Source organism: Battus philenor, unplaced genomic scaffold, assembly GCF_028537555.1.
Source record: "Battus philenor isolate CCGP_79_NKW_IND1 unplaced genomic scaffold, ilBatPhil1.0.hap1 SCAF_20, whole genome shotgun sequence".
NCBI classification, from domain to species: domain Eukaryota; kingdom Metazoa; phylum Arthropoda; class Insecta; order Lepidoptera; family Papilionidae; genus Battus; species Battus philenor.
In genome coordinates this window covers 11,429,778-11,439,037 of record NW_027181683.1, presented here as the reverse complement: position 1 = coordinate 11,439,037, position 9,260 = coordinate 11,429,778, and positions in this window count along the sequence as shown.

Below are 9,260 nucleotides of genomic sequence, written 5' to 3'. Positions count from 1 at the left end.
TAAATCCTTTTCAACATCACAGTTTTAGCTTTATGACGTCCACAGCTGGACACCAGCCTCCCTCGTGGATTTCTAATAGGACCCGTACACCTGGATCTATACCTTGTTATTTTTAAGATATATATGTATTATTAGAAGTGGCCATTCTTGTTCCAAATCGAACACTGAATATTAAAACGAACGCTTTTGCCACAGAGGCATTACTTAAGCTTTCTTTTATTGTATAATTATTATTGAATAAGTTACTAATTATTGCTCTATTGGTGACCTCGAGCCTTGTTATAAGGTCCACGGTAAACGACCACGTCTCAGATCCGTATTTCAAAAAGAAGATCACCGACGTACTCGTGCAACCGATGACGCTTTGTTTCGCTTCATCGGAACTGAGTTCACGGAGACGAAGGGTCCGTGAACTTAAAAATAAAACAGAAACTGGACAGACGTATTCTAGTTATACGAAGTCAATCGCACATAGTAAAACTCTACCCAAGTAGAGCTGTGTAGTGTTAATGTTGTGTATGCGGCTTGGGACGGCAGCGTGGACCACAGGTGAGCTAAGTAGGGATCAGGATCCAACTTCGGATCGTCGACACTGTTAGCGGGTAGGGAGCGGGCAACCGCCCCCTAGGAACGGTTGTCATGTAGTATGTACTGTATAACGCGATATCCTGTTCTGAGTGTCGCAGGTGTAGTGGTACCGATGACACTTGAGACCGAAATGACTTGATGGTGAAATAATTAGATGATGAAGACTTAGAACGACCCACCGCCACGACCGGTTTATTGGCAACAGACTCCCTTAAAAAGGTCTGAAAGGCTCTGGAGTGGTGGATGATGCGACGTGGATAGATCTCTCACTAAGTGGACCGACAACATAGTTAAGAAATAAAGCAGATACCGGTCGGGTAAGCGACCAAATAAACAGAAAGTAGAGAAAAGAAAAATAAAACTAGAATTAAAAGAACTAGAAAGAAATAATAAATATCCAAAATAAAGTTACGTTAGCAAAATAAAAACTGAAAACTATAATAAATTGTGATAATTCGTAATAAATTACCAGAGAAATATGATATAACCCGGATCTGTGATATTTAAGGAACGTCTTTGAAACCTCTCCTATTTGTCTATACTGCGTTCATACACATGCACTACATACTTTAAAATATTGTTTAAAAAAAGTTTATATCTAAAAATCTATTTTAGTACAACAGTTTGTTACATGTCAGACGTAAGGAAGATGGTTAAAATTATAATAATTTACAATAGAAGTCACTCTGTATGTCTAAGTTAACTTTGCCGTCAAATTGAATCGTTTATTTTTAAATTCCTGTATAAAATACAAAAGAACTTATTATTTTTTTTTTGAGCTAAGAGACCAAGGAGTTGAATATAAAACAGTTTATATAACCTTCGAAAATGTTGACATAAAGAAAAACCTTTTCGTATTTGCTTACACTAAGCACCCAGTCTCACGCGGCGGGTCATTTGACCGCTAAATCGGTATGTTTTGTTTAATACAACGATTTGAATAAGAGTCGAAGTGTCTTTATGAAGTAGTGGCCCGCATTCCGATTGAGTTTTTTTGGCTTCGTCGCTCAACAGAAGTAATAACAACTCTATAGAATTATCCACGACATACAAAACCTGGGTACAATACAAAGCCTTTATACTGCGATTTTGGTTAATATTTTGAATGTATGGCTCATTTGCTATCAATAAATATATGGTACTCCCAAAAATAATGTTTTAGAAATAATATAAATAGTAATAATAATATAGTAAGAAAAAGCGTTTTGAATTTCGAATTAGCACAGATTAAAATTAATTATTGTTTACTATTTATCCCTACAGACTTTGTACTATCATAAATCATTGGCCAGTCATATTAATAGAAAAAAATAATTAATTTTAAAATATTTCGAAGTGATCACTTTATTCTAAGTGATTATAAATATGTGAAAAATTTTTAAAGAATTTTGCTGCTAAATGAGCTCTACAATCACCGCTTTGAAACTTTTACACCTATTAATAATCACTATTTATACAAACGTTTATATATTAGGTATAATAAAAATAGTCAAAACTATTTACCGCCATTTTTGTATCGTTTTTATTTTCGTAGAAATAAGAAAATCTTTAGTGATTTTTTTCAATTTGATATATATAATAGGATAAGATAATTAATAATTTTAATACTAATTAATAGTATGTGTGTAAAAAAAATATACATAAAGTGTACTAAAAATAGTTTGTTTGAAAGATGAATAGATGAATTGACAAACAAATCGATCAACGTCTGTTATATAGTCAAAAAATTTAAAAAATTCCTGATTTTCAAACAAATCTGTCAACGTCTGTTATATAGTTAAAAAATTTAAAAAAATCCCGATTTTCGGTAAATCGGTAAAAATTTATATGTCCGTTTATTTACTTGTAGCAAAAATAGTTTTACATAAAATTCCGTTATACACTATATACGTATGGATTAAAATGCAAATCATTACTTCGAAATATATATTTTTACATGCTTTACGAGTAAATTGTGATGCGAATTGTAATGTAATAAATTAGTAAGAATTAAAAAAAAACAACGAATATGTAATTTTTATTTTTAATATCATTTTGTGCCAGTCAGGCATCAAAATAAAAATGTTATTATATTTTTTTACATTTATAATACTATTTTAAAACTATAACACGAAATGCAACATTTAAAACAAAACTTTGGATATTGAGTTTGAATTATGACGGAACTGAAGGATTAATCTATTTATGTCAATCGCCCAATTGTTACTCCACGTGTCCTAACGCTTAACACTTACACAATGATCGTCTTGTTGAAAGACTACAGACTTATACTAACACAAACATCGCCACAACGAGTAATGGATGTGCCGTGTAATTATGGGTAACCATTAGGTCATTGTCAATAGAAGCCAGCACGATCCGTTTCCGACAGCATCCAGACCTTTAATCGCGAACAGCGTGGGCGTGGAGGATCCAGATCCTCCCTCCCCGAGTGGTCCATGCTGCCAGTCCAACCCCCACAACACAACACTCTACACCTCAACACGCATAAAACTACTTTTGCTACTTGCAAGTTCAAGGAACCTTCCGCTTCGTAAACTCAACTCAGATGAAGCTATAAAAGCCCTCGGGCTAGTTTTATTAACTTTAGAAACAGTAAAGTGTTCCGTGTGGAACATTAATGCGATTTACTTGTACTTCTCCTGTTTCTCTCGATGTGTGGAAGTGATAAAATATTATCATTATTATTATTACTGATTTAAATTTTTCACATTTACAGATTATTAAATTTAAGGAAAATTGTATTATCATCGCATTTGCGGATAGATACATCCGTTCGGTTATTGAACTGATAATGTTTTTTTTTTACCTTAAGGTCATACGAGCAAAGGCATTCACCTGCGATGCCAAAATGATACATGCAATCCATTATAATGTGGTGTCGCCTGTCTCCATAGCTAACTGGTTTTATTGTCTTTGCTAGAAGTCGAGTATGTACTGTTAAAGAATGTTAAAGAGGATCATCTTCATCATAATTTGTGTCTTAGTGCGTTGAGTACTAGACATATCTCCTATAGATTCCAATAGCCTTCGTCCAATATCATCCTTGTAGATGGATCTGTGGTCTCCGCCATAGAACCTTTGCCCACCGCCACTGATCACCACCTATTCGCTGATCTATATTGGTTACTATTATTTGTGTACAAATCTACTAATTCTTGTTAAATACATTGTATTGCTAAAGGATGATTAGAAATATGTCTTGAATTTCATATTTATCCGTTAAATAATTAATTAATCGACAATAAAATTACCGCAGTGAAATTTTGGCAACGGACAATAAACAACTTGAATAGCATTTTTACCGAAAACAATTTCGAGTTTAGTCGTCATAATCTAGAAAAAGCCGAACGGAATCGGCAAAGGATAGATCCCGTTCGGAGACAACGCCGTTCTATTCAAATAAATGAAATAGAACTGCCTGTTTGTAATATTAAAATAACTGATTTTTACTACATGAGTATTAATGTATATACGTTACATACACTAAAATTATTTTTTTTTATAATTTTGTCTATCTGTGTTTTTGTTCCGGCTAATCTCTCGATGGATCGATTTTGACGGGGCCTATACTGGCAGATAACTGATGTAATAAGTAGTAATATAGGCCATTATTATTTTAGAAACATTCATAAACTAAAAAAAAACTAATTATTTTTTTTTGTTAAATTTCAGGAGGACGTTGTCACGGGCTTAGTTAGTTTTTGATATAATAAAACGAAAATAGCATACACTCCATTTATGGCAATTACGAAATTTGACTCTGAGAAATAAGTTCAAAATAATTCCGATCCAATCTAAAAACCGTGTCACTGTAAGGGTGAGACACCTGAAATGTCAAGGAAGACAGTTTCAGTCAACCGCTGCCTCTGCTGAATTTTCCATTTATACTAGCCCAAGAAAATCACTAACACTTATCTTTGGGAGTGCTGCAACGAGACCTTAATCTACCAGCAAATCAAACAGCACATATGGAGCGTAACAGGCCACTCTGCGAAGATATTCCCATCACATACCATGGCAAGCCGTCTCGAATCTTCTAGGAAAGACGGTCGATAATAGCAAAGGCGAAATTAATAGGGAATAAAATTACGATAAATAAAAAGGTCGAAGTAAGAAAAGAACCAATATTTAGCCACTTCCGCACATGCAGTTGTAGTCGTGCATTGAAATGCACCGCCCGCCAGCCCGCTGATAAATGCGTATGCTGCAAACAATGCTAATCACACAACCGCCACCGCCAAATTACTCAACACGTGTTTCACCCCTCCACGGGGCATCTTCAGGAGTTATGTTACACCGATTAGTGCCAAACACAGAGTCTGTGAGCACTCTGTGTTTGGCACTAATTGTGTAAGTGGCTAAATATTGGTCCTTTTCTTACTTAGAATGGACTTCCGCGAGGTAATGCCTGATTCCATTAAATAAAAAGGTCGAATAAAAAAAGATAAAAGTCCCTGCCGGTTTATGGACTTTTTTTTCAAGTTGTGAAAAAAAAAAGTAAAGACGTGGAAGGAATTAAAACTAAAAACTAAAGATCAATCGAGATAGCGAAGTATTGTAACCGTCCCCCATCTTAAATACATCATCCGTTTTTAAAAACCTTTTATTTGTTACGTCATGGTATTTTACGAAAACATTTTGAGTATTTGAGTTTGTGATATAAAAGGATAACTAACATTTTTACGTTTTATGTGTATAGAATATTAAATATTATCTGTGTACAGGTTTTGATTATGGATTTTTCCGGTAAACGAACTGTCCATCTTAACTCTGATTTTACGATTTTTCAATCTTAAAAAGGATTTACATGAATATATTTATTTATGTGGCATACGTTTCTACAGACGTCGTTGGATAGAAGTTATTATTTATTGATATTATTACGCATATCATTTACAGAATACAAGAAGAGATCATTTTGATACAAACTAGAATCAGATTGAACTCCCTTACAAAGGCATCGTTCAAGATAAAGCTACGAGAGTTCTAAACACACACTGATCTGAATAGTGCTCAAAACAAACGCAGTCTGTTTTTTTTTTTTTGTGGGCACTTTCACAGGATTTTTATTACGATTATGGGATTCTTCCCAGGGCCGGCAGATCTTGAAGTATTAACAAGACAAGGGCCGAAGTATAAGTGTGTGTATTCCTTCGAGATCGCCCGTGTTCATATCGACGTAAGCGAACAAATTTATTTGTGCGGAATTCCCCTTTTTGATCCGCCGGTATTCATGCTACACGGTAGTAGAGTAATTTATTCCCAGGTTTTTTTTTCACTCAAAAAAACCCTTCAAAATGTTTTAGTATTTCTGTTCCATACTTTTTTATTTATTGCTAAAATCGTACACAGTTTGTGTCGTACACACGCCGACGGTAGAATACCAGCCTCGGTTGCAGGATAGGATCAGTGAAGACACCATCACCTCCTAGGTGAACAGTCAACCTAGTCACCGGACCTTCCCGAAATATTACAGGAAGGCCATAGGAAAATGTATAAATAAGAAGAAACAAAGTTAGATATACAAATAAAAGCCATAAAGAAATTAATTATGATAGACTGTTAGATCTGTATGTAACTGTGATATAGTACTAAGAATATAAATTTTAAAATAAATGCTTATTGTTTAAGACAGTAAAAAGACAAAAATAAAGTAATGAAGAATAAATACTATCTGTAAAATAAGGTGAGAGAAGGCGACGAAAGTGAAGTGAAGAATGAACGGAACAAATAATAAAAAGGAATGAAAGATCATGTGCGGAATAAAAGAAGAAAAAATATTTGATATTAAGATAAAAGAAATATGAGGATGTAAATAATATAATTCTTTGAAAAAATTATAATTGTTGTAATATTCCTGTGTACCCAAAACAGATGAAGTACAAGAAGCCCCCAAAAACAGGGACCATAAAAAAGTCCAAGCCTTCAGATGCGGCTTGCAAGGCGCAACGAGCAAATCACAACATGGAGGGTCCCTCTAAACGATTTAAAACCTCCACGGTCTCTCCATTTCCCAACTCGTTAGGATAATTATTTATTTTTATTATTATTCAATAAGGAACAATAACAATGATCACATATGTAATTACAGAAAGTATCCAGAAAGTCAAAAAAAAATGAAATTAATTGAGAACGATCACTTATTCAACTCGTTAAATATTTATTTATATTAGATCATTTACAATGACCACTTGTGTTTTAAATTGTACGTAAAATGACATCCATTCAAAATTGTGTTTACATATTACGTTTACAATAGTCCGGACTAATTATTCGTGTTTTAGAATTCAAAATGTTCATCCGCTCAGCCGAAATGCGTGATATTATTTTAAATTAAGAACACTTTCAGTTTGATCCATTTTACTCGTCCCCAACGGTTTATAGAAGTTTAGTTAGAAAATAATATATGACAACACAGTCGATATTTAGGGTGATTGGTTACACTGCGATCACCAACTCGCCTGCCAATTATGGTATATCTTCCCGTAAATATCTTTTAGGGGGGGCCTGTGCCTTGCAGTGGGCTTATTTGGGCTGAAAAGAAGAAGGTTCCTACAAAAAAACCATAAGAACCTTCTACAAAACACTAAATAACTTTTAAAATAAAATTAATAGTTATCTCTAGGGGAAATAGATTTTCTTCTTCTTTTACACTCAATAGAAGCCCACTGCAAGGGCTAGGCCTCCCCCAAAGATAGGCATGGCACCGGTCTCATCCTACACGCATCCAGCGTCTTCCCGTGACTTTAATTGTGTCGTCGGTCTACCTAGTGGGAGACCTGGACCTACCCACGCCGCGTCTACCGGCTCTTGGTCGACACTCGAAAACCTCTCAGCCCCAAACGCCATTTGGTGCATGAAGGATATGGCCTGCTGCCACTTTATATGAGTAATTTTTCGAGCTTCGTCGGTGACCTTGGCCACTAAATTGATCTTGCATTTCCCGCTTCCGGCAAATTCCCGCGACCATAACTATGTCGTCGGTCCATCTAGTGGGGAGCCTATACATGCAGCGTGATCGTGGTCGCCACTCGAAAACCTTCCGACTCCATTGGCTATCCCAATGCCACCTTAGACAAGCAATTTTACTTGTCCTTGAGACAAGCAATTTTACTAGTATTCGAGCTACGTCGGTGATCTTGGTTCTACTGCGGATTTCCTTATTTATGATTCCATTATTTTCTGGGTGACCTTGAGCCTACCGATAAGACATTGTCGCGTCAGATCCGTATGTCATCACTGGCAACACACATTAGTCCTCTGTCTTCAAACATTGCGGTGTTTTAGACGAAAAGACGTTTCGGAACTTTCCAAACCCTGCCAATCCGAGTATCCTATACTGTATTGTATAGCTTAGTTCCTGTCAATTAATTTATGGTAATAATCCAAAAATCAATTGTTTCGGAAATAATAACGTGATCAAAAAATATTTAAAATCGTTTTTGAAATTCGAATTACAAAATTTTAAAAATTATTATTTTTTACTCTCTGTCCTTGCAGAATATGTACTGCTCCTTTACTGGCCTGTCGCATTCCAATAGAAAAAAAAATGTAACATATTTCAGAATTGATAACTCAAAAGTGTCTTGCTGACAACACAGCTACACATTTACTTATTTAAATAATTTACAGATTGTTTAATACCCTGTACTTCTGCGCGTATAGACGTATGAATAACGATATAATATATGTATTATGTAAATGATTTCTAGTATATTACAGTAAAAAATAGAGTCTTTTAAGGTAGAATTGGTAATAATAAAAGGTAGACAAAGGTAAAACCGTGGTAATATTCGATTATTTGATTACCTCGATTGGCGCCCGGAATGCATCAACGCTCTGCACCCACCTCACGTATGGACTTTAGAAAAACATCTGGACATTTTGAATTTGCACCGATTCTAGGAAATTTATATGCATTACGATCAAAGTTATGTGTGAACGTGAGATATTTTCCGAATGCGCACAGAATATACATATATGTGTGTTTTTAACGTATTCTTAAATATATCACTCAATGCCAAAAAAAAATTTACATGATAAATTCGCAAATTAAAGGTTGCGTTTTATTTAATTTAGTGTAGGTAAATATGGCACCCATTTAAAAATTGATTTGGGCATGCTCAAAGTTTAATATGGAATTTTGGAGTCTACCGTCCGACGTCTTCGAGGTATCAACAATTTTATGCCAATTCATATTATGAATTTTATTTTTTAAAATTAACAAACAGCATTAGAAACATATTCCATTGAGTCACAGATCAGGTGTCAGGTCCATAGCGTTGTGGAGTGGCCAGATGCGGTGCTCGGAGCTAACAAAACTTTTCCATAAGACAGTATTTTTAACCATCACAAGATCGTCTTAAATCAGAGTTCCCCAAACTTTTTTGTGTCGTAGACCCCTTGCAATGTTTTTTCAGTGTTGGGTAGACCCCCTACTTACCTGATATTGATTTCCTGTAAATTTCTAACTGTAGTGAAGTTTAGTGTTAAAAACTTAAAGTAAAAACACATGTTAATTTATACATTTATTAATTGAATTTAAATTAAAACTACTCAAAATAAAATTTTGTATCGTTTATGTAAAATATACGTAACATTAAATAAACCATAAATAAAATAACATAAAATATATACTTCATAGGTACTTTTATAAATAATGTAAATGT